Raw genomic sequence first — 27969 nt, 5'->3', positions numbered from 1 at the left:
CTTAACAGTTTGTTCCTTTTAATTACGTACATATTCCATTTATTTCTAAAATCACAATCTAGAGATGTTTTCATATACAAAATTGTTCATATTTCTATAATTTTATAATAACAATACATTAGTGATATATCAATTATTATGCTATTGTTGATATTACGAGGGTCATTTCAAATGTCTTGCACACAGCGCAACCGTTTAAGTGGTGTGATCTAGTTCAATTTTATGTCAGTTGTAAGTCAGAGTTTGGGCTTGACAGTTATGTCTGTGTTTGCAGGTTCGTGTGTCTGTATTGTGGGAAATTCAGTGTAAAATGGAAGGTGGACCCGACTCAAGTCGGATTACACATAGTGAGCAGCGTTCCTATAGCGAAATCGAAACTCTACGTGGAAAGAATATAACTGAAGTTTACAATGCTTTGCCAGAAATTTGCGGAATAGTGTAGTGGATCGTAGCGCTGTATCACGGTGGTCACCTCGTTTCCGTGAAGGTCGTGTAAGCACTGTGGACAACCCAAGAAGTGGAAGACCATCAACTGCAACAGACTCACCTCAGAAATTATTATGAATGGCATTTTGAGAGAGGATCGACGAAAAACATGTGAGGAATTTGCATATAAGGCCCGAATATCTGTCAGTTCAGTTTACAGAATCATTACTGAAAAGTTAGAGATAAGAAAAATCGCTGCCAGATGATTTCCGCATGATCTGAGTGAAGAGTAGAAAGCTCCCATTTGACAAGTATGGATGGGAAATACTACCCCTCCCGCCATACAATCCTGATTTGAGCCCACCAGACTTTGATTTCTTTCCTAATTTGAAGGGATAATTCCGTGGAAAACGTTTCGATACAACTGACGATGCTTCCAGAGAGTTGACCCGAGTAATCATACAGCTCAACAAAGAAGGTATCGTATCCGGTTTACCAAAACGTTGAGAAGCTGTCATAAACAAGAATGAAGATTATATTGAAGGCCTGTAAAGCTATTTTATACAATAAATTATTTATTTCCAAGTGTACAGAACTTTTGAAATGACTTTCGTATTTCTGTTATGATTATGATTACAGTCGTTGATGATAAAGAACACGTAACCTAACTTCCATAACGGTCGATCGTTAGTTGAAGATTAAATATAGCATTAATTAAATTTCCTTTTATTTTATATTTGGTACTAGCTGTAAGCATTCGTTGTTATCAGATCATAATTCAGAACATCGATTAAAAGAGAGGGGACAAAATGTTTTTACTCCGTTCCCAGGTGTTTATCCTATGCTGTTATATAACCCCGTACACCAACGATATAATGGGGATTGCATGCACACAAGGCGTTATTAGTAACCGCAAAAAAACGTTCACACGTCGTCGGATACATTTTCACCTCCATCAAATCCAATCCTCGAGCTGAAAATTAAGAAAAGGTATTGCACAGAATTAGATCTGGTAAATATCTGTTTGTTTATTAAATTTAGTGGCTCCAGTAACTTCTTTCTATACGAAAACTGATGACACACACACACACACACAATTTTATGATAAGTATAGGGTAATAGAAGAAAATACATAGTAGATATTTTAACAATTGAATCTATAAACAATTTTTATGATATTACGTCTAAATAAACTATTATAATTTGTATTATTTTTATCTGACTAAATTATAGGTAAATCTATTTTAGGTCTGGTATAAGTTATTTGACAAGGAACGGACATAAACCTGTTTTCCGGACATCCGAATAAAACTTAGTCCATTCGATAAACATAACAAAGATATGTTCATGCACAAAAAAGTTAGGTGCTATGGAGCTCATTTAAGCTCCTGGAGCCCATTAACCCTGTTAGTATAAAGAAAATCACAGACTCGCAGTGAAATAGCTATTGCATCAACACTGTTCGGTGGAAAGTCATGGTTTATAGATCATTGCCTTCAGCATGAAACAAGCTCTCCAGAGGTGCTATGTATTGGGGCCAGAGGTGCTAAATAGTTATTTCACTGCGAGTCTACGATTTTCTTTATACTAACAGGGTTAATAGGTCTCAGGGACTTACTCCGTTGTCCATGGTACCTAATTTTTTGTGCATGAACATATCTTTGTTATGTTTATCGAATAGACTAGGTTTGATTCGGATGTCCGGATCACAGGTTCATGTCCGTTCCTTGTGAGATTCTCAACTACTGTAAAATGTGTGCTATGATGATGTTCAGTTAAAATTCTTTCTTTCTTTTCTTTTCTTTTTTCCTTGGTCTTCTTGGACTAATATTTAATCTGACAAGGCAGGGTACCTCGGTGTAACGCGCCGATTGTGATGAGATTGCACAGACATAAAGAACATCAAAAAAGAAGCGACACGTATTTTTTTTATATCGGCCAACAAGCACATTGAAAGGGTCAAATAGGGGCATAAAAATGGGGTCATAATGAGATTATGGGGAATATAGCCAGAACGAGAAGAGATATCGGAAATACTACCCATAGTCGAAGCAAGGCAATAAGGCAGAAAACACCCATGAGAAGAAACCAGAACATCCGGAAATATACCAATCATATGTACAACATTGTCAAAATGTGTTACGGTAATGAGGGAAAAGGATGGTAAGGAATAGGAAGAAAGAAGAAACGAAAACAGAAAATAAGTTTTTGCTTTGGGCGCATATTGCTCGTACGTGAAAGAGACGCAGATTTATCTCAATGGACGAAGATGATAGAACTCGCAAAGAGGATGCAAACGCCGTTCGTATAGGCAGCCAGCGAGACAGTACTGCGCAGCGGGTTGCATATATCGTGTAATGGGAGCAATGATAAGATGGATGTTCGAAATGAAATTGTGTGTAGGCAGTAGTAACACAAATCAAAAATGTTACTATTACTGTAATGTTATAGGCGTATTTCCGTATTTATGTAATGTTGATATTCATGCGTGTTACTGATATTACTGTTGCTGTTTATCTTACGTATGTGGAGCAGCTGCTATTACCGTCTACTGTGCTATGAATTTTTGTTCCCATTACCCGATATATGCAACCCACTGCGCAGTACTGTCTCGCTGGCTGCCTATACAAACGGCGTTTGCATCCTTCCTGCGTGTTATCCCATCTTCGTGCATTGAGATAAATCTGCGTCTCTTTCGCATACGTGCAACTTATGCCGATATAAAAAAAATACGTGTCGCTTCATTTTTGATGTTCTTTATGTCTGTGCAATCGGAGTGTTACACCGAGGTACCCTGCTTTGTGAGACTACTACCAGGGCAGACTTCAAGGACTACTTTGGTCCACTTACTACAATGTAAGAAACGCTGGCCTTTGGAGCGCTTACCAAAGCCAACCCTATATCTGAAAAATCCCAAATACTCTAGAAGTGTAAATTCTGATCAGTAGAGGGGAAAACCAGATGACTAAAACAGATCACTGTTCACCTAGCGTTCTAATATGCTTTAGTTTAACGTCCCATGTTTATCCCTGGCTAAGGGAGACGGTGAGAATGAGATGAATGGTGATGGTAGAATGACACAAATGAGAGGAAACAAGAAAACCTGGAGAAAATTCGCCTACACTATTTGTCCACTTCAAAGTCCACTTGGTGGAGTTGGGATCGAGCAAATGGCTCCAAGCACCAGAGGTGAGAGTTCTGCCGCTGCCCTTATCTAGCGTACTGAAGACAGTTAGGGGATTTATGTGAAAGAAACGCTAACAGATCATTACATAAATAAATACGATGAAAGCATAATATGGTCGGCTAAAGCGCTTTGGGACTTCGTGCCATGTAATTTACTTTCACATTTAGAAAAAAAAAAAAAAAAAACATTGAATAAGAAACAATTTTAAACGTATCCAATTTTTCTTTCTTTCTTTCTTTCTTTCTTTCTTTCTTTCTTTCTTTCTTTTGTGTTTTGTTTCAATATGCAATAGCAGTAGGATTTAAGAGTTTATGTATGCTATAAAAGTTGTCTATTTTTAGTGTTCGTAAAACTCGATTCTTTTAAAACGATTCTGATTTTATTGTAAAATAATTCCGTGCTTTACAAGTTCTTAGCAATTTATAATGAAGTCGTTTTTATTTCAATTTTTAATAGGAGACAAATGCAGTTTTCCTTTCTTCAAATATTTGAATCGTGCTCCTTAATGCTCCATGGTCCATTTTGATTAGATTGTATTGTAGACCCCATTTTATTTTCACTTTAGTATCCCTTTCATCAGCGAGGCTATTTTAAATGTGGACCTACAGCTTTACGTGGGATCCGAACTGTGTACACTGAGCAGTTATACACGAAGGAGCTTGTCGACCATTTTGAAACACGTCACACACACACACCCCAAAAAACGGAAGTTGTACAGACATACATAGTGCATTCAATTAGTTCTGGGACCACCTCCAGGTAAAGAGAAAAAACTAACGATGTCAGAAAAAATATTACCATGTTACTTTTCTACATACATTACTTCCTGTGCCACACACTCGCTGTATCGGTCGTAGAGGCTCTAGAATGCTTGAGGAAAATCATCCATTGGAATGCTGTTCAGCACCGTACTGACACATTCTGATTTCTTGTCACCGTCTCCTTTCGCGTAGCCGGCATAAGCATGCAACGTAAAACTACAGATTTCATTTATTCGTTGTCAGTGATTCTTCACTCATTGTCAGTGTTTCTTTATTCATTGTCAGTGTTTCTTTATTCATTGTCAGTGTTTCTTATTGATTGTCAATGTTTCTTTATTCATTGTCGGAGTTTCTTTATTCATTGTCATTGTTTCTTTACTCATTATCAGTATTTCTTTATTAATTGTCAGTGTTTCTTTATCCATTGTCAATGTTTCTTTATTCCTTGTCAGTGTTTCTTTATTCATTGTCAATGATTCTTTTTTCATTGTCAGTGTTAGGAGATTGCAACAACATACTGCAGTCAATGTTCGAAAAAAAGTATTTAACGATGCCAGAAAAATTAATTACCACTTTAGTTTTCTATGTACACTCCTGTCCAGAATTTCTGTCGCATGTCTTTCAAAATCACATAAACAGAAATAACTCTTTTTATGATAGAAAATTCCAAATGTCTTCTTAAAAATATGTAGGAAAAGAAAACATATTTCAAAAATAATAATAATAATAATAATAATAATAATAATAATAATAATAATAATAATAATAATAATAATAATAATAATAATAATAATAATAATAATAATAATAATAATTCTATAAAATCTTCAGAAATAAAGAAGTTAAAATTAATAAAAGAAATCTCCGAAACTTTTATCACCAAATTATAAGCTTTATTTTCGTAAACGTGGCAAACGCGCAGAGAAATTTACATAGAGAGAGGGAATTTTATACTTTATTTGTAATACAACGCAAATCTTTCATAACGTTAGTTACTATTCATATTGAACAACTCTAATAATTATAGGTATTAAATATTTTACACGTAAACAAACAATTAAAAAGAAATGTTACAAAATATGCGAAGCGATCATGCAATTTATGGTAGTGTTTTTCTGATTTGCGCCTACTAATGAAAGAACTTTAACATGCCTTCGTAGAGTAGATGGTTAGCGTGCGCTACGCAAGTATTTTATTTTTATCCACGATCATCTGTTCGAATCCCATACCCTACACTTTTTTGTTGAAAAGGTTGATACTGTCAATTCGTTAAACAACGTTTTGTTATAATAATGCTCTATAGTATCATCTTCTTCATTCTAGTTTATTTGAATATTTCCAAATAATCCAGAATTAAATCTTTAAAAAAAATAATTTTAAATTATTTTATGAACATAAATAGCACTGTTCTCCTGTCGGATTCTTGTCACATTACTTTTATTTAAATCCGTATCCTAAGGTAAGAGAGAGAGAGAGTTCTTATGTTAAAAATTGGAATCTCAGAATCTTCTCATGTTAGGAAGACGAAATTCGGTATATAAACTCCTTATTAGAAATAAGTGTCCATATATCTAAACGTTGTAACAAATTCTGCTTCTAATCAGGGAATGGGGACATTTTGTGTAAAAGATTTGCATAATGGGTTTTGGGGTGGACAGCAACCGTATGCGTTGTAGAGGTCTGCATGCGGGCCGGACTTGGGCCTACAAAGTATATATCACTTAAGGCCCGGGCCCTCAGTGTTTACAGCGAGTAAGTGTTCACTGACTTGGGAATGTAGATCAAACGAAAGGACAACAGTCTTCTGCATGACTTGACAGTTAAAACAAGAATAATCATAATAGAATATCATTGATATAGGAAGCAGCAAGAGCAAGGAGTACTTACGGACTTTTTGTCAAGTGTGTATTTTGACTTTCCTCACCTTCTGCTGATAGCGGCATTCTTCACCAGTGCTGTTGTGGGTGTGATAAGACAGTGTTACAATTAGAGGAAAGAAACGAGATTGAGAGCCTTCACTGGACTAACATTATTTTACTTCACAACAACGAATTTCCAGTTGAATTTATGAAAACAACATCTCATAGAGTATGTCGTCATTACTTAATAATTTAACCCCCTTCTGCTCAAAAACACAAAACGCGCTTTGTTGTGTGTTATGATATACTAAAGGACCAACTATTCCCAAAATTTCAGATTTTTTCATCCATTTGAGATATTGGACAGTGCAACATGCTAAATTGGCATAATTCCCCAACTTTACGATTTTTGCAGGCCTTTGAGAGCAGCTATAGGTCTGTAAATTTTTGTCTATCATCTTATAACCCGAGACTACATGCTCACACAAATTTAGGCCTCTACGTCAGCTGTTTTCTCTTCCCTAACATGTCTTCGATGTCCAAAAATATTGCTACTGTAAACTCTGATTTCACCCCCTTCGAGTGGTTTTAGCCAAAAATGTTAAGAGATCAAAGTTTTAGCTCTGCACAAGTTGGAGACGTCCAGCAGTTTTCAATTTGGTATAACTAATACATGCTGAGATATTCAAAACAACGTAAACGCCTAAAATCGAAAGAACGCAAAATAGCGGCAGCCGTTGTGTTGCCATGCGATGTTGTAAAAAATAATTAATTGTGATTTTGAAGTACCCTGATATAGATTAAACATTCATGAAAAAAATAGATTTTTTGAAGATGGTCGAGCGGCACATGCTTGATCACTTAGAATGGATTGACTCATATACGAAATGTCAAAGACATTTTTTATACAACGACTGAGGTAACCATAATATAACTCGTGATATCAATATGTTACGAAATAGGTTACATTTTGTTGCTAGTTAACATGGAACATTGCAAGGTTTTTACAACTGATTTGAACATTTCTATTGCTTTATGCATTACAAACATATGGTGAATTAACATTTTACTTATAGTTACAAATGGCCACTTTATTTGTTAAAATAAAAAGAGACTCGAGCGGGAATCGAACCCGGGACCCTTTGTACGTGAGGTGTAGATGCTCCTCATTCTGTCACGCACCGTCACTTGACAACTTAACACGTCGTATCATATATTCGGCGAGTCAGAAACTTTAAGACTTTTTTTTTTTTTTTTTTGCTTTTTTCTGGCTACTGCGCTCTCCCAGTTTGTAATATTAACACTTTAAATGTGCACTACTATGTCGCGAAATATGGCCCCGAGGATCATTTATCTAAGTCTAATTTTCCCTTGCTAGTTTTCATGAGATCCCTTTAGTTGAAATTCCCATCGTAAGGAGAGGAAGGAGGTTTAAATGAACCTTTGAAATATTTCTCAAATAAACATCTTCCCGTTCAAAAAACAGATATTTCTGCTATTAAATAAATAAATGTAGAAACTTTCAGGGTTTTCTTCAAGCAGTCTGACGAGTGTTAAAATAGAAATATTAAGTGCATCCTTGATATGTAGATTATACTATTATCATAGTTGTATTTACTTCATCAGTCTTATATGTTTTATGTATATTGAATTCAACGTTACTGCTATAAAGTAAATTGAGAATGGTTCAAGTATATGTAAAGTATCTATTTTTGTTAAATTACTTGTATACAGCATGCCCTTGTGTCTTCCTGAAAGATGTAAGGTACATTCGAATTCGAATCTCAGTAGAAGTGAATTTGTTGCGGTTTCGACGTTAATCTGTAAGTCCAAGTTTTATAAAGACTCGGTGTTGCAGGGAGTCGTTATACTTCCAGCAACTAATTCTTAAGTATTTTAGATAATAATGTATTAGACTAAGGTAGTAAAACATTTGGTGCTATTATTAGTCCATAAGTAGTGCCTGGTTAGTTAATCATCTTCAGAAAATAAAATGCACGCACATTCCAATGTAAAGTAGAAAGGAAACATACCTCTGGAATTTCTTTTCTAATACTAATACGGTATTCAGTAAGACAATTGGGGCACTGGGAGTGCAATGAAAACAAGTAATATTACCTAAGTTGTGAGACAAATAGACATACCATTTACAAAGAACGCTTAATAAAACGAAAAACATTACACTGTTTTTCTTCACCTTATAATAATTATTTACATTATCTGGACATGAAAAGTTGAATCTTATAAGTTGTAAAGTCGAAATACCGGTATGTCTAAAACAAGTGAATTTCGTTTCACAGTTTGAAACTACTGTAGACTTCCAAATTATGTGAATTCAATACTCAAACTTAAAGCAATATATTTATAAATATTTATAAATAGGTTAATGAGATCAGAGATAGTATCTGTTCCTCGGATTCTGAATCCATACAGAAAGCCATTATTCGCTAACCCTTACTGTTTTTTGTTCTATGGCGCTAAAGACTGAAATCAGAAATCGTTAATTTGAATCGCGTCCGGCTTGAATAGATGGTTAAAAGACAGAACGTACTGTTGGGAAGTTGAATCGATTGGATAAAACTACATCTCGATATCTCTTACAGTTTTTGCTCCACGGAAATCGGTATCGAAACCGGAAGTAGTAGTAAATTTAAACCATTCCCGGTTTTGGTAGAGTGTTCGCTATTGTCATGATACGTTGCTTTGAAACGCTGGATCGTTTTCAGAAACCGCCTGTTGTTATCTAATAACCATTTTGCTCTATGGACATAAACGTTGAAACCGGAAACGTTTAATTTGAACCACTTCCGATTTAAGCAGAGAGTAAATAGAGGAGATGAAACCTATCCTTGGGACGCTCAATCGATTGCAAACATCTGTTATGTCTACAGTAAGAGATATCGAGATGTAGTTTTATCCAATCGATTCAACTTCCCAAAAAAAGGTTAGTGTAGGGTATGGGATTGGAACTGAGGATCGTGGATAAAAATAAAATACTTGCGTAGCAGACGCTAACCATCTACTCTACGAAGTCATGTTAAAGTCTGTTCCCTTACTAGAAGCGTATCAGGAAATCACTAACACAAATTGCCTGATCGCTTCATATATTTTCTGGCTTATTTCTTTTTAATTGTTTGTTTACGTGTAAAGTGTTTAATAACTATAATTATTAGAGGTGTGCAATATGTATACTAACTAACTTTATGAAAGATTTACGTTGTATTTCTAATAAAGTAAAAAATTCCCTCTCTCTATGTAAATTTCTCTGCGCGTTTGCCACGTTTACGAAAATGGAACTTATAATTTGGCGATTAAAGTTTCGAAGATTTCTTTTACTAATTATAACTTCTTCATTTTTTAACTTTTTATAGAAATATTTTTTGGAAATATGTGTTTTCTTTTCCTGCTTATTTTTAAGAAGACGTTTGGCATTGTCTATCATAAAAAGAGTTATTTCTGTTTATGTGATTTTGAAAAACATGCGACAGAAATTCTGGACAGAAGTGTACATTACTTTCTGCGCCATATACTCGCGGTATCGGTCGTAGAAGCTCTGGAATGCTTGAGGAGAATCCAGTGGCGAATCTAGAACGTAAAAACGGGGGCAGCCAGAACCCAGACCATGATAGGTATATCATGAGGTTACCATAAGCTTTCAAATATATATAAATAATAGCTTAAATTATTTTTGTCACCAAAAAACTGGGGGCCTAGGCCCTGAAAATCATCCACTAGAATGCTGTTCAGCATCGCACTCTCACATTCCTTATTCGTTGTCAGTGTTTCTTTATTCATTGTCAATGTTTCTTTATTCATTGTCAGTGTTTCTTTATTCATTGCCAGTGTTTCTTTATTCACTATCAATGTGTCTTTATTCATTGTCAATGTTTCTTTATTCATTGTCAATGTTTCTTTATTCATTGTCAGTGTTTCTTTATTCATTGCCAGTGTTTCATTATTCACTATCAATGTGTCTTTATTCATTGTGAATGTTTCTTTATTCATTGTCAGTGTTTCTTTATTCATTGCCAGTATTTCTTTATTCACTATCAATGTGTCCTTATTCATTGCCAATGTTTCTTTATTCATTGTCAGTGTTTCTTTTTTCATTGTCAGTGTTTATTCATTGTTAGTGTTTCTTTATTCGTTGTTAATGTTTCTTTATTCATTGTCAGTGTTTCTTTTTTCATTGTCAGTATTTCTTTATTCATTGTCAGTGTTAAGAGAACGGAACAACGTGTTGCAGTTAAGTTAAAAAAAAAAAAAAACAACGTGACTGAGATATACACTGATGCAGAACCCGTATGGACATGATTTACACATCAATTTTCTTGTGCGTCAGCTTTTGGCCAAACGAAGGACCACAGTTCATGAGCACTCTCCATAATTGTTTGATTTATCCCCAGCAGACTTCATACTCTTCCCTAATGTGAAATCTGATCTGAGAAGGGAGCGTGACTGGGTGTTAAACAGAATTCTAATAGACGACTTTTCTACGGGTTTCCAAAGCCTTTATGAAGCGGGAAGGGTTGTATAGTAGAAAAGTAAATCGTTAATAATTTTCTCTGGCATCGTTCAGTATATTACTTTGAGGTAGTCGCGGAAATTATTGAACACACTGTGTAGATCATAAAGGAATATAGACTAAATGGAGGAAATCTCTTACTCTATTATTCTGTTCATCAACAAAAATGTATTAAACAACGGAACACTAAAAGTATTAGAGATTTTTGTCTTCAATCAGTCAATTGTAGGTCTTGAAATAGAACCAATGATCCTTAACAACAGAAACAAGCGCTCTACCACACTCAGTGGTGTTATTCAAATCATTTAAGAACCAGTTCTGGGTATGTCCATGGTAACTCACGTTACGTAATGACGTATATTTTGAAGGATACTAACCACAATAAACTTAAAAACTCCATTTTTTTTAAAAAAAAGGAAAGCTGTCATATTTATACAGATAATTACCAAATATTGTCATTTTATATGATACAGCAAACCTAGGAGAAAAGAAATTACTATAGTAACTCACGTTACAAATTTTTCCCCTACATTCAGAACCTGTGATTTTTTAGTACATTTTCTTTTGTCCTGGCATAGATATGTGCATGACATTACTATGTGAAATAGGAACACATATAATTTAATTATGACAAAAATATTAAATTTTTATTTACATTTTATGACTACTTATTTTAGTGGAATATGCACAGAGTCGGGTAACTCACGTTACATTTGTCAACGGTCTTTTATTATTAAGTATAAGCAACATACACTTATAATAATTTGAAATAAGCACAGTTTAATTAAGTTGAACATTGAACTTTACTTTAAGAAAAGGTTTCATCAGTTATATGAAATTTTACTTGGGATACCGACAGAAAGAAGTAAGACCTATGTAATAATAAATAAGGCTTGTATAATATAATCAACATTAAAACTTAGTAGATGAAAGGCAACCTACGGGAAAAATAAGAAAATAGTACTTCTCTGAAAAAAAAATAATGATGCCAGCTACATACAACTATATTTTTTTATCAAAAGAACAACTTGACTAAAAATTATAACTATATTTCTTTCATGAATTTTTGTCCCTATTTCCGTGGACATACCCTTCTGTGTTTAAAATAGTAAGTTAACATAGTTTGATATTATTATGTGATTATGTATTTGTATGTATATTTTTTGTATTTATATATTATTATTTATTTATTTATTTATTTATTTTAATAATACTAGTACCAGTACCTATTAGATCATGTAGTATACTTATATTGTCACTTCATCGGGAATCGGGATTAGGAGATATCGATTGTCACTTAAATGCCATATTTTTTAATGACTGAATTTCTTGTACAAGGGATTATTTCGTTTAAAAAAAACTGTAGAAGCCGATACAAACCATAAGGAGTGGCCATCACCGAAATGCCTGGACACAAATCTCAAATTTATCATTCTCCGGTTTGTTTTGTACTAATTTCAATGACAAATTATGACCCCTAATATCTTCTTGATGCGCAACTGCACTCTAAATCCCGCCATTACGACCCCTGCATATTATGTAACTACGAGTCAAGTATGTGACGCTTTTTTAAGGGATATTTTGCGTCTCGCTTCGATTTTTCTCACGACACCGGATGAGTTTTTAAATAAAAACAGGCGTGCGATGTGTTTTCCAACAATAGGAGGGAATTTCTTATAGGCCTATTTTTAATTACATTATCCATTAACCTAAATGCCCTCTTTGCTTCCACGGGACTCACAGAAACAAATTTAATCATTTTTCTTGACCTCTTTAATGACTCGAGGAATTTCTAATTAGCCACACAAACTGAAAAAATCATTTGAGAAAATTAAAGTATTTGTAATGAAATGAATTCTTTCAGTTTAACGTCCCACGGTTATGTCCCTTAGACTAAGGAGACGATGATTAGAGCAAGTGAATGATGATGCAGGAATCTGTGGAATGAAAATGTGGGAGGAAACGGGAGTACCTCGAGAAACCCCACGGAAATGATGTTGTCCACCACAAATTTACTTGGCCGAAGATCGAACTGGGTACCCTTCGAACCAGGGTAAGTGAAGTCTCTTGTCTCAACTGTTAGATCTCTTAATTGTATCTTTCAAAAAGCGGAAAGAAAAAGTAAACATTAGATTCTTAAAAAATAATACTTGAGCTCTTTTGCTTTTATCATAAATATTGGAGATTGAATGTTAACAACTTATTTTAGGCACCTGAGAAGTTTTACTAAACGTTTCGACCGAACTGGCTGAATGGTAATACTGTTCCCGCTTCGTACACTACATAAAACATATAAGTTTAAACATTTTATTTGCTACCCCGTTATGCTTGGTAAAATGTCTGAATAGATAATTATTTGTGTTTTGCAAAGGTTCATAACTTCGTGAATACCAAAGAACACAAAATTATTTTCCTTCCGCTTGTGAGGAATTGGGGTCAAAATATGTATTTAGAATAAAATACTGCGCACTAACGTTGCAGAAAAAATATTTTGTTTGAAGTGTTTTAGTCATAAAGATAAGGAGTTAACACATACTTCCTGCAATGGAAATGGGCAAATGCTATGTTCTTACAATTGCTATACAATGTCCCTGAAAAACAGAATGCGGGTTTTAGATAATAATTACACGCTCATGATACAATATCTCTTATCAGTATTTCCTGAAGTAAGACAATTATGCCGATAACACATTATGTTATGCTCTTCAACATTCAATACACTTGTTTCATTTCTTCTTCTTCTATATATTTCAGGTGAAGACGACGCTGAAAGCTGACCTAATTTATTTTCAAGAGAAAAAAATGTCAAAACTATTGGACCAAAGGACTTAGGACAAGATTGTTTTCATACGACAAATGACATGACAACATACGGGTTACAATATACACCGACGGGTTTCTACATATCATCACTTAACAACTTGTAAATATTGTTGTTGATAGTTCTGTTATTGTTTAAAAATGCTATTTATGTATTTATTCTGTTATTTATCGCAACCTATTTCTAGAAATAAATCAACAGATTTCGTAATTCTTTTGTATACTGTTTTCATTAATCAATTTTATTTTATTTTACACGATTATTTTTTCAAAATCAAACTTCAAATGAAAAGTATTCCTCTCATCCATGCAACAATTATTTATTAACTAACATAGTTTCTCCACTTTGTTTCACATTATATAAATAAGACGCCATTTATTATCCAATTGATCATCTGATGTATTTGTTAATGATGGGTAATGTCATTACCACCCCGACCCCGTCAAAAAAAGAACAACTTTCACAAAATGCTAAACCTTCTTTCGGAAAAATAAAAGTCTTCCTGAGAAAGGTATCCCCAACAGGTATGTATTTCTCAATGTTACTTAGCGCACGTAAAAATGAAAATATAACTAGAAAAAAAGATAAACATTAAGAACATTTAAATATTCAGCCTTCATTGGTTGCAGGATAGAGCAAATATTTGACTTAACAAACACACCTTGGAATTAAGTTAACGTAACAATTTTATTAACAAAATAGTAAAAAAAAAAAAAATCTTTCAGTTCCTACGAGAATAAACGTCTACAATAGATAAATAGAATAAATACACCTATATGAATCTTAAATTACCTTTAATTATCGAGTTCATATGTACACATAATTTCTCCTTAGCAATATTGCATATATGTTCTAACTAGAGTTTGGTTCTAATATGGCTACTGCCTGAATCATAAATTGGGGACAATATTCCAAATTAATATTTTTTTAACAGGTCTCATTCCTATCTAACCAACAATATTCTTCAACATATCAAGTGATTTTATTGACTACTCTACATAAAACACACACATATATAGTAATAACATAAGTGATAATACAACTAACAAAAATGAAACTTTTTTCTTACACAACTCAGAAGATATATGTTGTACATACCGATGAAGACGACAAGTGATGGGTCCTTTTGCTTTTTCTCTATCCATCACTGAGGAAAGGCCAATTAACAAATACCATAATACAGAACTGCGATCATATGACTGCTTACTAATAGTTATGGTACAAGATCTCATAATTCGAAAAGTAACCAAATTGTATTGTAATTGGTTACTTTTCGAATTATGAGATCTTGTACCATAGCTATAGCACATATATGCAGGGTTGCCCAAAAGTAGGTATACACACCTGCATTGATCAAGTAGAACATTCTATTTTATGGCTTGATTTGCTTCGGCTCTTCCGAGCTTTATATATAAGTAAAAACACATTAAGAACAACTAATAAAGAAACTAAGTCTACCTGATGGATAACAATAAAAAATGCAATGTGCTGATCAATGAGTACATAGCAATCGGACCTACCTGTGCTACGCGGCTATTTGTTCGTGGTGTGTCTAATGCGACTTCTCTGGATGAATTGGGATAGTTCTCTGTCATCGATTTCACCTGTGACACGTGTGTTTTGAGGACGTGAAATGTATTCAATGCAAGAAAAAGCTGAAATGGTGTTCCTTCATGCAGCTGGAATGAATCAAGGGAAGCAGCAGCAGAGTATCACAGGATTCATCCAAATCAGATAGCACCGTCCCACTCACGGCACGCTTTAAAGCCACAGGTAGCGTGGCGGACAGGCCTCGTAATGGACAACCACGAACTGCAACATCCTGCGACATGACTATTGATGTGCTTGCAAAGGTGGCAGTTAGTCCTGAAAGACCAACAAGGGAAGATTGTATATACAAGAGACGTCCATATGTCAGAAGTCGGTCTCCAGAATGTTATCACTTGAACGGTATCATCCTTACAAGATACAATTCGTACAAGCGTTACATGGGGATGACACACACAGACGAACAGAGTTCTGTGAGTGGTTTCACCGGACACGAATACAAAATCCTATGTTAGAGGCTGACATTCTGTTCCGTGACGAGGCTACTTTCCACTTTAACGGCACAGTCAACAGACACAACGCTGTGTATTGTTCTCACTAGAATTCCCACATAGTTGTTGAAGCGCACAATCAACCTGATCCGCGAGTGAATGCGTGATGTAGAATACACGGCAATGTGATATTAGGGCCCGTATTTTTGCCTGATAGGTTAACATCAGACCAGTATCTACATCATCTGCACACCACATTACAGCCATATCTGGATGAAAAGCCTTTGGTATCGCGGCGTGTATTTTATTTCCAGCACGATGAAGCACCGGCACATTACTGCCGCGCAGTGCGATAATGGCTCAATGAGGTGCTTCCTGGCCTATGGATTGGTCAAAGGGGTCCGTGGAATGGCCACCCAGATCACCTGACCTCACGCCATTATACTTTTACTTCTGGGGGTACCTAAAGTCCGTTGTGTATTGGAATAGACCCAGAACCATGGAACAGCTGCAGGAGAATATTCGGAACGTGTATAGAGCAATAACATCCCAAACACTCCGGCATATGCGTGGTAGTGTACGATGCCGTATCCGTTTGTGCTACAAGCAGGAGGGACACCAATTTGAGCACCTATTGGCATAGTGCCCAGGACTGTTGCCTCTGGAAGCAAGTGCCGTGCGTGCGTGAGGTATGTACGTTTCTTCTCACTAACATGCACAATAAACCTGTCAGAAACCGACTCGACTTATTTCCATTTGTTTGTATTGCTCGTGTACCTCCTCTCTCCTTCCCCTTCCCCCTTGTGGTGCTGACGCCACTGTCGTGGGCCCTGCAAATAGGTTTGCTTCTTTGTTCGTTAATTTGCCAAGCTTTCTATTATCCTTGGCCCAGGGTATTTCACGCTCCAGATTATTTCATTCCATCTTGTCCTCCACTGACGTGGCAACGTTTCATTTTTTTTTTTTAGTTATTGGGTGCTATACCAGGTCCAGCTTAAACGATTGGTCCGATTACGAAAATTCTGCCATTTTAGATTGACAACCCACACTTGGCAATCAAAATGCTCTCTTATCATTTCTTGATATCTTCAATATCTACCGAGTTGGCCTATGGCAAGGTACATTTGACTCGCTCGGTGTATATATATATATATACAGGTCGACGAGCAAAGAGAAAAAAAGGAACAGGGAAAAGGACAGAAAATGAATAGAGCAAGAGCTAGAGAGGGTGATAACTGCTCTTATCCCTTGGGGAATTTTCTCCCCCTTATATTAGTAATGTTCCTTAGTATCAAAAAATAGTTGTTGGTCAAGATATAAGTACAACAGCTGGGTCCTGTGGCCCTTAACCCTTTAGCACTCGTGTATATTTACAGACATCGATGTGGTCTCTGCAAATGGCCATAGATGAGACCGTTACTGCAACACTAGAACAAGTTATACCTCGATCGGTTTGTAAGAGTGTAGGCTTTCAGTTTACGTAATGAACGAGACATTTCTGCCTACAAAGGGAAAATAATTTAGCAGGGCTGGATTAGCCCATCTGGAGGCCCGGGGCTAGAAACAATATGTAGCCCCTGCTGCCTTCACCTAATACATTTCTATGAAAGTACAGTAGGATAGTTATAAGGGAATGTGTTTCATGTTTTTGATTATATTTTATTTTATGATGATGATTGTATCTTCATGATTCTTTTTGGATAGCCATTTGAGATTTTGATCAGGATTGATGCCCCTGTCTATCTGGAGGCCCGGGGCTATAGTCCCCTAAGCCCCTCCCTTAATCCACCTCTGCTATTTAGGAATATTTAAGAAAATTTCCCTGAAAAAGCCCCTTCTAGCGATTCTTTTAGTTATGGCGTGGCAACAGTGCAAACTAGATGAATAATAAAATGTATTTATGTGCTCTATTTTATGTTTAACTTAAACTGAAAATTTAATCTTGATCTACCAAATAGCAGCAGAGGAAATATGTTTTCTTATAGTTCTAACAGGGTTCATAAAAATCTATTTTCATGAAAGTACGAGTATGACTTTGTGTCCATGTTCCAACTGTTACTGCAACACAATAACAAGTTATAACACGATCAATTTGTAAGTGTGTAGGCTTTCAGTTTACGTAATAAATGAGACATTTTTGCGTACAAACGAAAAATAATTAAGGTATATTTAAGAAAATTTCCGTAAAAAGTCTCTTCTCACGATTCTTTTAGTTATTACTTGGCAAGACTGCAAACTAGATGAGTAATAAAACGAGTTTAAGTGTATTATTTTATGTTCAACTTAAACTGAAAATTTCGTCTTGATCCATGAAATAGCAGCAGAGCAAATATGTGTTTAATAGTTTTCATAGGGTTCATAATAATCGATTTTAATGGAAGTACGAGTATGGCTTTGTGTGAAGGTTCCGTTTTAATTTTCTCGAAAACAAGTGATACAAATTATTCTGATTGATTTGCTCATTCGTTATATTATGACAGATTCCAAGCACCAAGGTTTTATGGTTTGTTGGTCCATGGTATAATAGAAAATATTTCAAAGCAATAATTTTACTGTTGTGCGGTTACATTATGTCGTTTTGAAAATACTTGTTGTTCTGGTGTTCTATACTGAATACAGCTTCCAAAGATGTGTGCTGGTACGTGAAGTTATCAAAAAAAACTAGTGAAGTTATTGTATAATGCATGTATTCCTACTGCATATGCACACAGATAATGGCACTCAATATACGAAGTATATAATGAAGTTTTTTAATTACCATAATATTATATTCTTTGTGTTCTTGTCTGTTTGCAAGTTGATAATAGTAGCGCATTCGCCTTGAAATCCACATGTTTAGAGGCAACAGTTATCGGACCCCACCATGGATACGCCAATAATTTTTTGATCGTATCCTGTAAGGATGACTTTTGCTGGGATTTGATGAAAACCCGAATTCCCACAGCAAAAGTTACGGGGAAAATACGTTTATTATATAACCTCTTACGATCCTCCCAAGCCATATTCATATTTCCAATTCATCTGGTTTGGATTCCACGTTAGTCAGTAGGTGCATTCCTCATATAGCCTCGCTGCTAAGCTTGAAATCAACTCAAGTCAACTCATATTTTCCAAGGCCTGTTCCCAGACTGTCTCACTATTCGGGACTTCAACATCTCCTGATGAAATCTTCCATTTTAGCATTAATGTATCAATGGGTTCTCTTCCCAAAAATAATCTAAACGGTGACAATTTTAACTCTGACTGTTCAACGAAAACTGCAATTGGTTTATAAAGTAAGCCCATTTCTCCTGTTTTCCTCTTAAATATGACTTCAAACTTGTTTTTACCAACCTCACATATTTCTCTACAGCGTTTTCACCCGGAAAATAAGGTGAAGACCGAATATGTTTGATATCATTCTCGAAAAGAAAGTTCTTAAATTCTGCAAAAGAAAAACATGAACCCCTCTCTAGTAAGAGCAAGGCAATATCCGAAGCGACAAAAGATATCTGTCAGTTGTCAGGGCTTTTATAACAAGTTTTCTAGTAGCATTCCGTAAAAGCACGAGATGTAAAAAGAGACTAGCTTATCAAGACTTACCACATGTACCGATACCCATAACTACATGGGAGTGGACTAGCTAAGTCGATATAATTATGCCCATTAAGCTCAGTATAGTACCTCGAATTTAAATGCCCTTGAGGTAAATAATTCCTTGCCTTAGAAAGTTGGCACTCATGACAGGAGTGCACATCTTCGTACATATTTTTCCAAATAAAATACTTCGCTATCTTCTTATAGCTTTTCAAAATTCCGAGATGAGCATCGTTTGGTACAAAAGTTCCAGAAAAAGGGTTAGGAACGAAAAATCCAGAATGCTGTGTTCGCTTGGTTCTTCCGAAGATAGAGAAAAATTGCTTTAATCTTCCCTTCAATGCAATATTACGATATTTTCTTATTCTCCATCAATACAAATCTAATACAAAACATTCTTATTCAGCGTCCTCTGTCTCTCTGACATGAATCATGTGTCTATTCAATTAATATAAATAAATTATTAAAAGCAGTTTAAAATTTAAATAACACTATATACAAGCAAATAATTTTGAATAGTTGCAGTTATATGGAATAGAGCATCAATCATTGCATACTGTAAATAATAATATTAATAAAAATTTGTATTGAAATGTACAAATGACATATAATTTAAATATTTGTTTGCAAATATACTTAATTTACACATCCACATGCAAGAGAGAAAGGATGCTCACTCTGCACTTCACAGTTAGTTAATATTTTACACTCATTTAGATCCTTTATTATCAATTATCAACTAGTTTAATTGATCAACAGCCTGTTGTAATTCTTGAGAGAAATAAATAAAAACAAAAATTAAACTACCTGTAGTTGAGAACGCTTCAAGAGCATTACCAGAACAAACTAAAAATTATTAATATTTCTTATTAACTTGTACAGGCTTTGTGTCAATTGTTCTATGTAATTTATTATTATACTCATTAAACAATTCTTGTAATATATCTATCCATTTATAATTTCCGTGAGTATTAATTTTTTTTGTTCAAGAGTTCTGTTAAAACGTTCTACGATACGTTGTTTTACGAATACACATGCTCAAAACTTTAAAAAAATCGCAAAATATTCCTAGATACCGTTCCCGAGATATGACTATTTAAATCACCCGAAATCCGAACTTTTTTGGCCCATATCTGGGGAATGGTAAGAGGGTCGCGAAAAATTCCATCACTTCTTACAGATAGTTTTTGATACTCTACCGAGTGGAGGGAACATAATTGATAAATTCGTAAACTACACGGACACACACACACACACACACACACACACACACACATAAAAAAAAAGAGTTGGAAAAAAATACCTTGATTAAAAAATCTCATGGAGAGTTGAAAAGTCAGAGTATCATTTGTGTTGAAGCTCAGAAACATGACTTTTTAATTTACAAAATTCCATTTCATCTACAATTCGTGTAGCGTGCATTTGCCTACAGAAAAGATGGAGACTGAATGATAGTGTACTTTTTCTTCAGTGTTTTTAAATAAAGTGTGTATACTTCTTGTATGAACTTTCTGTTTATGGATTTAGAGTAATTTAATTATTCTCCTCTTTTCCTTTCGCTTGTTTTTATTTTTTAAGGACACGTTTTTCTCAAGAAAGAAATCATTCATAAAATTGTGTTGGTCGAAAGTTGTTTATTTGATTTAAAGAAAACTTTTCAGCTATTTTTTAAAAAGTGAGTTTTGCTTCACATTGTCAAACTACTGTAGACTTCCAAACTGTTATGATCTAACTTTGAAACCGGAAGTGGTCTGCTACTTATAGAGAGATACGGACGGAGATGGGATAATCTTTGGTGTCGAAGCTTTGGCAAAATAATATATAACCGAAAGAGTAACTAACGATAATTAACATGTTAAGGGACGGTTATGTTCTTTAGGCTAAAACAGAATCATGAAATCCGTTGAATGGCTTTTGCCCGTAATGATTTATGCCTTGAATGTTTGTACTCGTGGCTATTCTCATAAAGTCATGCGTCAGAGTCTAGAAAATGAAGATATACTTGGTTCTTTCTGAATCAGGAACAAAAAACAACAAAACAAACAAGACGAGAAGTTATTTGAATATAATTTCTCTTAATCTTCAACTGAAACAAACAATACTCCATAATAGAAAAAAAAAACAGTATTTGTCATGTATTAGTTAGAGTATTTTAGATATATTGACATGAGAGAAAAATGACAATTTTTTTACTTTTGTTCGTAACATTCAGTGCACTCCTCTGTTGGTTGTATACTACTCTTACGGCCTTTCTTACTTGATTTTGAAGATGAGCATAATCGGTGATCATCCCTTAAAAATCTGATTATTATCAAATCATATTTCTGATATGTTAAACCAGATATGCTCGTGAGTATGTTAAAGGAAATATAGTTTATGAGGAATATGGACGGATTCTTCCTCTCCTTTCTGTTCTTGTTTCTTACTTCCGTTTTGCATAATTTTTTAATGATAGTTTTTCTTTTTCAAATTTTTCAACGTTTCATTTCAGTTTGAATTATTTATTTTGTGTTGTATTATATATGATATGTGCTTGCTATTGGTATTTTATATAATTTTAATTCATGTATAATTGGTGTAAAATCCGAGCCAGTTATAACACAAACATTTGCTCCTTCCTATACACAGCTGCGACCAAAGTGTGTTAAATCACTTACACTGACAAGTTGCTAGAATTTGGATAGTTCCAACTAATACATTACTAGCAAATAAAGAATATTGTATTTCAACTTTGAGTAGTCATTGGGAATCAATCAAAGGAAAGGTGTTAAGAAAACCAAGTAAAAATCGTTCCTAGAAGTGATTTTAAATATCCTGTGTAGCCATCCGACAAACCAGAGAAAGCATTTATTGAGATTTTCTAGTTTTGGCTAATCGAAAGTAAGCATTTGTTGCAATATTTAAGCCGCGTGCTCTTGGTGAGTACGATGTTGTTAGAGTTGGAAGCAAGTGGATGGCGATTGGTCTGCTAGCACTGCACAGCGTTCGGGCGAGAACTTAGACCATCGTTGCCGCTGAGGGAGAGGAGAGCTTACGAATAGAAATACTAATGCAATAAAGATCAACCCCGCAATATTTACCTTTATTCTCCGTCTCTACCTATATTTTCTTCAGATAATAATTGACTACTTATAATTATTCTTAACCTACAACTGTTCACTCAAAGAATGAAATTTAAAAAAATACAAGAATTATATCTGTGATGAACAGTTCAGTATAATGTTGCGTTCCAGACCCTTCATTATATATTGCATTATATGATTTTTTCAGTGTGCGTGGGTTTTCTCGGGGTTTTCCTCCCACTTTCTTCATTCCACCATTTCATTCATTTCTCATCATCAGCATCTCCTTTAGCCCAGTCGGCATAAGCTTGGGACGTAAAATTCAAAGATTTCATTTCATTTAGATCTATATGAATTTGTATGATAAATGATTGTTGCTTCATTACAATTATGCTTTGAAATATCATCAATCAAGCTGACTAAAAATAAACAAACAAAAATCATTACTTCAGTTTTGCTGCTATTTTTAATTAAGCTGTCTCGTGGCTGTATAATTAGCGTACGCGAAAGAAACTCGAGTTTGAATTAGGAATGGCCAGAACCGGTTCCTGCTGGAACCGGTTTTCGGGTCTGAACGGATCCGGTTCTAGAAGATCCGGTTCCGGAACCGGTTTTTCGGATCCAGGTCTGGAACCGGTTCCGAAACCGGTTCTGAAAACCGGATTTCCACTGGAATCGAAACTGTGACCATCCCTACGCTAATCCCGAGCTGCTGACAGACTGTGAACAGTGTGCTAGATGAAATGGTGGAAGCGACAGGCAGGCGCCGAGGCGGCGGCAGCTTGTCTCATTTGGCTAAATAAACTAGGAACTGGCAAACTCATTGGCTAAACAGGCAAACTGGCCAACTCATTTGGCTAAACACCCACTGGTGGACCAAATTTTTTTTTCTGGAGGCACAAGCGGGTCTGGGCGGGGAGGGCACAAGCGCATGGTCCTCTTTGCAGTGTTTTGAAGATGAACTTTGTGCCTCCTTTACGGGTCTTTGGGACTTTCGGATCCAGGTCTGGGACCGGTTCGTAAGATCCGGTTCTGGAACCGGGTTTTGAAATCCAGATTTGAAACCGGTTCCTAAGATCCGGTTCTGGAACCGGGTTTTCGGATCCAGGTCTGGAACCGGTTCCTAAGATCCGGTTCTGGAACCGGGTTTTCGGATCCATGTCCGGAACCGGTTCCAGAACCGATTCTGAAAAACTGATCTCCGAGAATCGGTTCCTCGAGGAACCGGGTCCGCCGGAACCGGATCTTTGTATCCAGCACTAGTTTGAATGCCGGTGGGAGCTCATGTGGTTCGAAATCCACGATTAGCTTAAAGTACACGTCTCACATATTCTCGCTGTTAAAAGGACATAACTCTAATCTAATCTATTTTTATTTATTACAATGATTTGAAAATGAAATGAAAATGTAGATACCTCCTCTAAATTTATGTTTACTCAATTATTGAAGATTTAACGTCTCTTTTCAGGTCCGAGTTAATGTGAGACGTAGTGCTGAAGTTTAAGATGAAATACAAATCAGAGTAATGCGCCGAAATTTTCCAAAGTGCTTCCACTGAGAATTGAATACAGGATCCCCATGCTCAAAGACGCGCGCGTAGTAACTAGACCACCGGGAAGGGCAGTACATTTATGTCTTATTTGTTCGTAATTTGATGCTTTCCTACTGTATCTTTAAACACAGGGAAGTTGTTGCGAACCCACCCACAAGTTTTCCCCACTGGCGAAGCTTATTATGAGGCTCTGAGGACGGAACTACCCTGTTTTCTACCATTTTCTTTATATTTGTTTTTTTATAAAATAAAGTCAATAGTTCAACTTTTCGTTTTTTCGGTAACAAAATAGTAGGTTTTAAACACTCGGAGTCCCTTCCGTCTGAGCTTCAACAGTTCGCTTAACAGGTTTCCGGGCTATGCTGCTCAGAGAGCGAAGCTATTATAGCTGAGGATTGCACAAATTGTTAGGAAGGTACGAAGGCTTGCCTCTGGGGGTTAAGTTTTAGCGTTGAAAACATCTTTCGATGCTAATATGTTATAAAATGATTTCCTTAACACAAAGTAAGAAGTTTCTGTGTAGAATTACGTATTTCTACTAGTGATAACTTGTTTAACTTAGGTATATACTCTCAGGAGTTATTCAGAGTAAGTGTTTTTCCCCTACATGGGGCCTGGTCCATAATAGCTTGTAGAATATAAGTGCGATACATCAAACATATGTATAAATTTACCAAACACTACCGTACAGGATAAAATAATTATATTTGTTTGTAAGTTTAGTTGAGTTTTTCATTTCATAGAAATAGAGGGGTATGTATGATTTTGTTTCTGAGGGCTTTACTTGTTTCGAGAGGGCTTTGCTAACTTTATTCCTGGAAATGTGAAAATTCTGTAATATATCTATATAAACAATAAAAAGATGCGATAAAATTTGGATGAGTGCTCAAGTTCGGAAGCCAACCCCCTTAAATATGCCACTCCATATAATACAATATTAAATATCTCGTGTTGATTCAAATAAAGTTCCTTCTGAGCATTAACATTTCTAGTGAAGTCATTATCACGTGATGCATTAATTAAATGCAGTATTGTACTTACTTTAGAGTGAGAGAAGCAACTAACAGACCCTTATCCAAGAAATTTAACAGCTAACTGTAAGAATGTACTTTCTTTTTCTCTCCCTCCATTTTCAAACATGCAGGAAATGAAAACACCAAGTGAGAAGGAAATTCCCCTTAATCCCCAAGCAAATCCCAGACAGAAGAAAGTATGAACTCTACTTTAAAATATTTGTAGTGGAGCTAAATGGGAATATTCCATTAATACATATTGCATGTTTTCCTCGTGTAAATATTTGTTGAATAATAATAATAATAATAATAATAATAATAATAATAATAATAATAATAATAATAATAATAATAGACTACTTTTCTTCTACTTTTGCTTACATATTCATTCTTACTTGTTAAATTAAACAACAACAAGAAAAATATAAGTATACATGCACATAAATTCAACTTTGAATAGTGTTAGAACTACAACTAAGAAAGTTCTTTAAAATAAATAGATTTGGTAAGTATTTTTAACTCAATAAGGAAAATAGGATTCTGACTGAAATTTTAAACATTTTGTGATACATTGTTATTTGTGTTATTACTTTGTCGGGCCTACCCTACTTATAGGATTACGCTTCGCTACTAGTTTTCCCAAGCTGATAATTATTTGTGTTGTTTGTAAACTTACACCACAGGCACCTAGGTTCTTTTCTGAAATGTGGCAAGTTTCTGCTGGGCCTCGTTTTTTAAAGTAATTTCCTGTTTTATAGACAATCCTGTTTCTGTATCACTTAACGCTCACAACTATTACCTTTTGTTATTAAGAGCCCGACATACTAACAATAATACAAAATTTACCATTTTTCTTTTGCTTGTTTTTCATAATGAAATGCAACTTACCACAATCATAGATAATGTTATTCTACAACAGGAAATATGAACCTGAAAAATTTTCAACGATGCTATCCATAGAAATTACAGTGTTGCCAGAATAACATTTTCCCCAAGATCCTAGTTAAGGCAGCGAGTAGAGGAACAAACTCAACTGCATTTGATTATGTATCAATTTTTAAATAATAGTTGTATTTATTTTGTAATAAACAAAATAGTTTTAACATACAGTTATTAAAATTAAATAATAATGTTATTTAAGTAAGTAGTTCACAGTATTCCAAAACAATATGATACGTAATCAAATGCAATTGAGTTCGTCCCTCTAGTCGCTGCCTCAACTTAAGTTTTGGGGAAATTCTATAGAGGGCAACACTGAAAATTCTTCAGGTTCATATTTTCTGTTGTAGAATAACATTATCTATGATTGTGGTGAATTATATTTCATTATCTCCTTTCCCTTATATGAACAAACAAGCAAAAGAAATATGGTAAATTTTGAATTATCTTTATTAGTATGTCAAGCTCTTAAGCAAAAAGAATCATAATATTTCACGTCTAGTTGCAGGGATAAATTAAAATAATAATACGTGTGAACTCAACACGCTATGATGACCTCTTGAATAATGAGCATGATTGGTTCCAGTTGAAAATGAGAGGACGGGCCTTGCTGCTGCGCATTCAAATTCCGTCTGCCATCCCGGCTGCTCCCAAGTCTAGTAAACAAAGGAGGAAACCAAGAGTAATTCTAACTAGAGATGGCCAGAACCGGTTCCTGGTGGAACCGGTTTTCGGGTCTGAACGGATCCGGTTCTAGAAGATCCGGTTCCGGAACTGGTTTTTCGGATCCAAGTCTAGAACCGGTTCTTCGGATCCAGGTCTAGAACCGGATCCAGAACCAGTTCTGAAAACCGGATCTCCAAGAACCGCTTCCTCGTGGAACCGGTTCCGCTGGAACCGAAACTTTGTGACCATCCCTACGCTAAACCCGTGTGAACAGTATACTAGATGAAATGATGGAAGTGACAGGCAGGCGCCGAGGCGGCGGCAGCTTGTCTCATTTGGCTAAATAAACTGGGTAACTGGCAAACTCATGGGCTAAACAGGCAAACTGGCAAACTCATTTGGCTAAACACCCACTGGTGGACCAAATTTTTTTTCTGGGGGCACAAGCGGTTCTGGGCGTGGAATGCACAAGCGCATGGTCCTCTTTGCATTTTTTTTGAAGGTGAACTTTGTGCCTCCTTTACGGGTCTTGGGGGCTTTCGGGTCCAGGCCTGGAACCGGTTCCTAAGATCCGGTTCTGGAACCGGGTTTTCGGATCCAGGTCTGGAACTGGTTGTGAAAACCGGATCTCCGAGAACCGGTTCTTCGCAGAATCGGTTCCGCCGGAACCGGAACTTTGTGGCCATCCCTAATTGTAAGCCAGGAAGTGTGATTGAAGCGTTCCATCTAATAATACTGTAAGACATATAATTGGGATGTGCTACCTTACCAGTGGAATCAAGTGCTGTAAGGAACATGGCTGACATTTACTGAAAGAATTGTTTCTGCATTGTCCAAGTGACCGCAGTAGTGTGTTGACAAACTGGTCTCTGAGCTGAACAATGCTGTATTCCAGGAACATTCTTTCTTCTTTTTTCCACTGAAATGTGCCATACAGTGTTGTTTCAATTATCTTCTCCAGCTTGAGAACGCAATACATCATGTTTACATTTATTTATTTATATGACTAGAATAGTTTAACTTCAAACTATAACTCTAGGCTACTATCAATAGTACAGGATTTAAACAGAATAATGATTAATGTTTTGTTTAAGAAACTGGATTGATTTTGTGGCCTTGTGCAAGACCATTTTTAGGCAAAATGCGACAACAACGTTCTTCTTAGGGGCAAAGGAAATGGGACTATCTCGAGAAAACCCTCAGACACGATGTTGTCCAGCACGAAATATCATGGACTGGTATCGAACCAGGAACCTTTCGCACCAGAGATAAGTGCTCTACCTCTGAGCCACCATACATATTTCAGTCATGTGTGTATATAGAAACTGGTATCGGTTATCGAACCAGCGACACAGCAGGACATCACTCCAGACAGCCAGCGAAAAAGGAAAAATGAAATGAAATCTTGAAGTTTTACGTCCCACGGTTATGCCGGTTAGGCTAAAGGAGACGGTGATGATGAGAGATGAGTGAAATGGTGGAATGAATAAAGTGGGAAGAAACGGGAGAACCCCGAGAAAACCCACGAGCACGGTGTTTGTTC

The 27969-nt window shown here is 35.6% G+C and overlaps 1 protein-coding gene across 1 annotated transcript in view; it reads left to right on the top strand.

Moving 5' to 3' along the window:
- LOC145667121 (uncharacterized) overlaps nucleotides 1–13775 on the top strand; it is a 35467-nt gene extending 21692 nt beyond the window's left edge. The window contains exon 3 of the mRNA XM_081734865.1: nucleotides 13513–13775. The gene's annotated coding sequence lies outside the window, so the exon portion shown is untranslated. The remainder of the gene's footprint in view (nucleotides 1–13512) is intronic.
- Nucleotides 13776–27969: the final 14194 nt, after the last annotated feature.

The sequence above is a fragment of the Thermobia domestica genome, chromosome 12 (assembly GCF_964235325.1).
Source record: "Thermobia domestica chromosome 12, izTheDome1.hap1.1, whole genome shotgun sequence".
Classification (NCBI taxonomy): domain Eukaryota; kingdom Metazoa; phylum Arthropoda; class Insecta; order Zygentoma; family Lepismatidae; genus Thermobia; species Thermobia domestica.
This window is presented reverse-complemented; position numbering and strand designations above follow the sequence as displayed.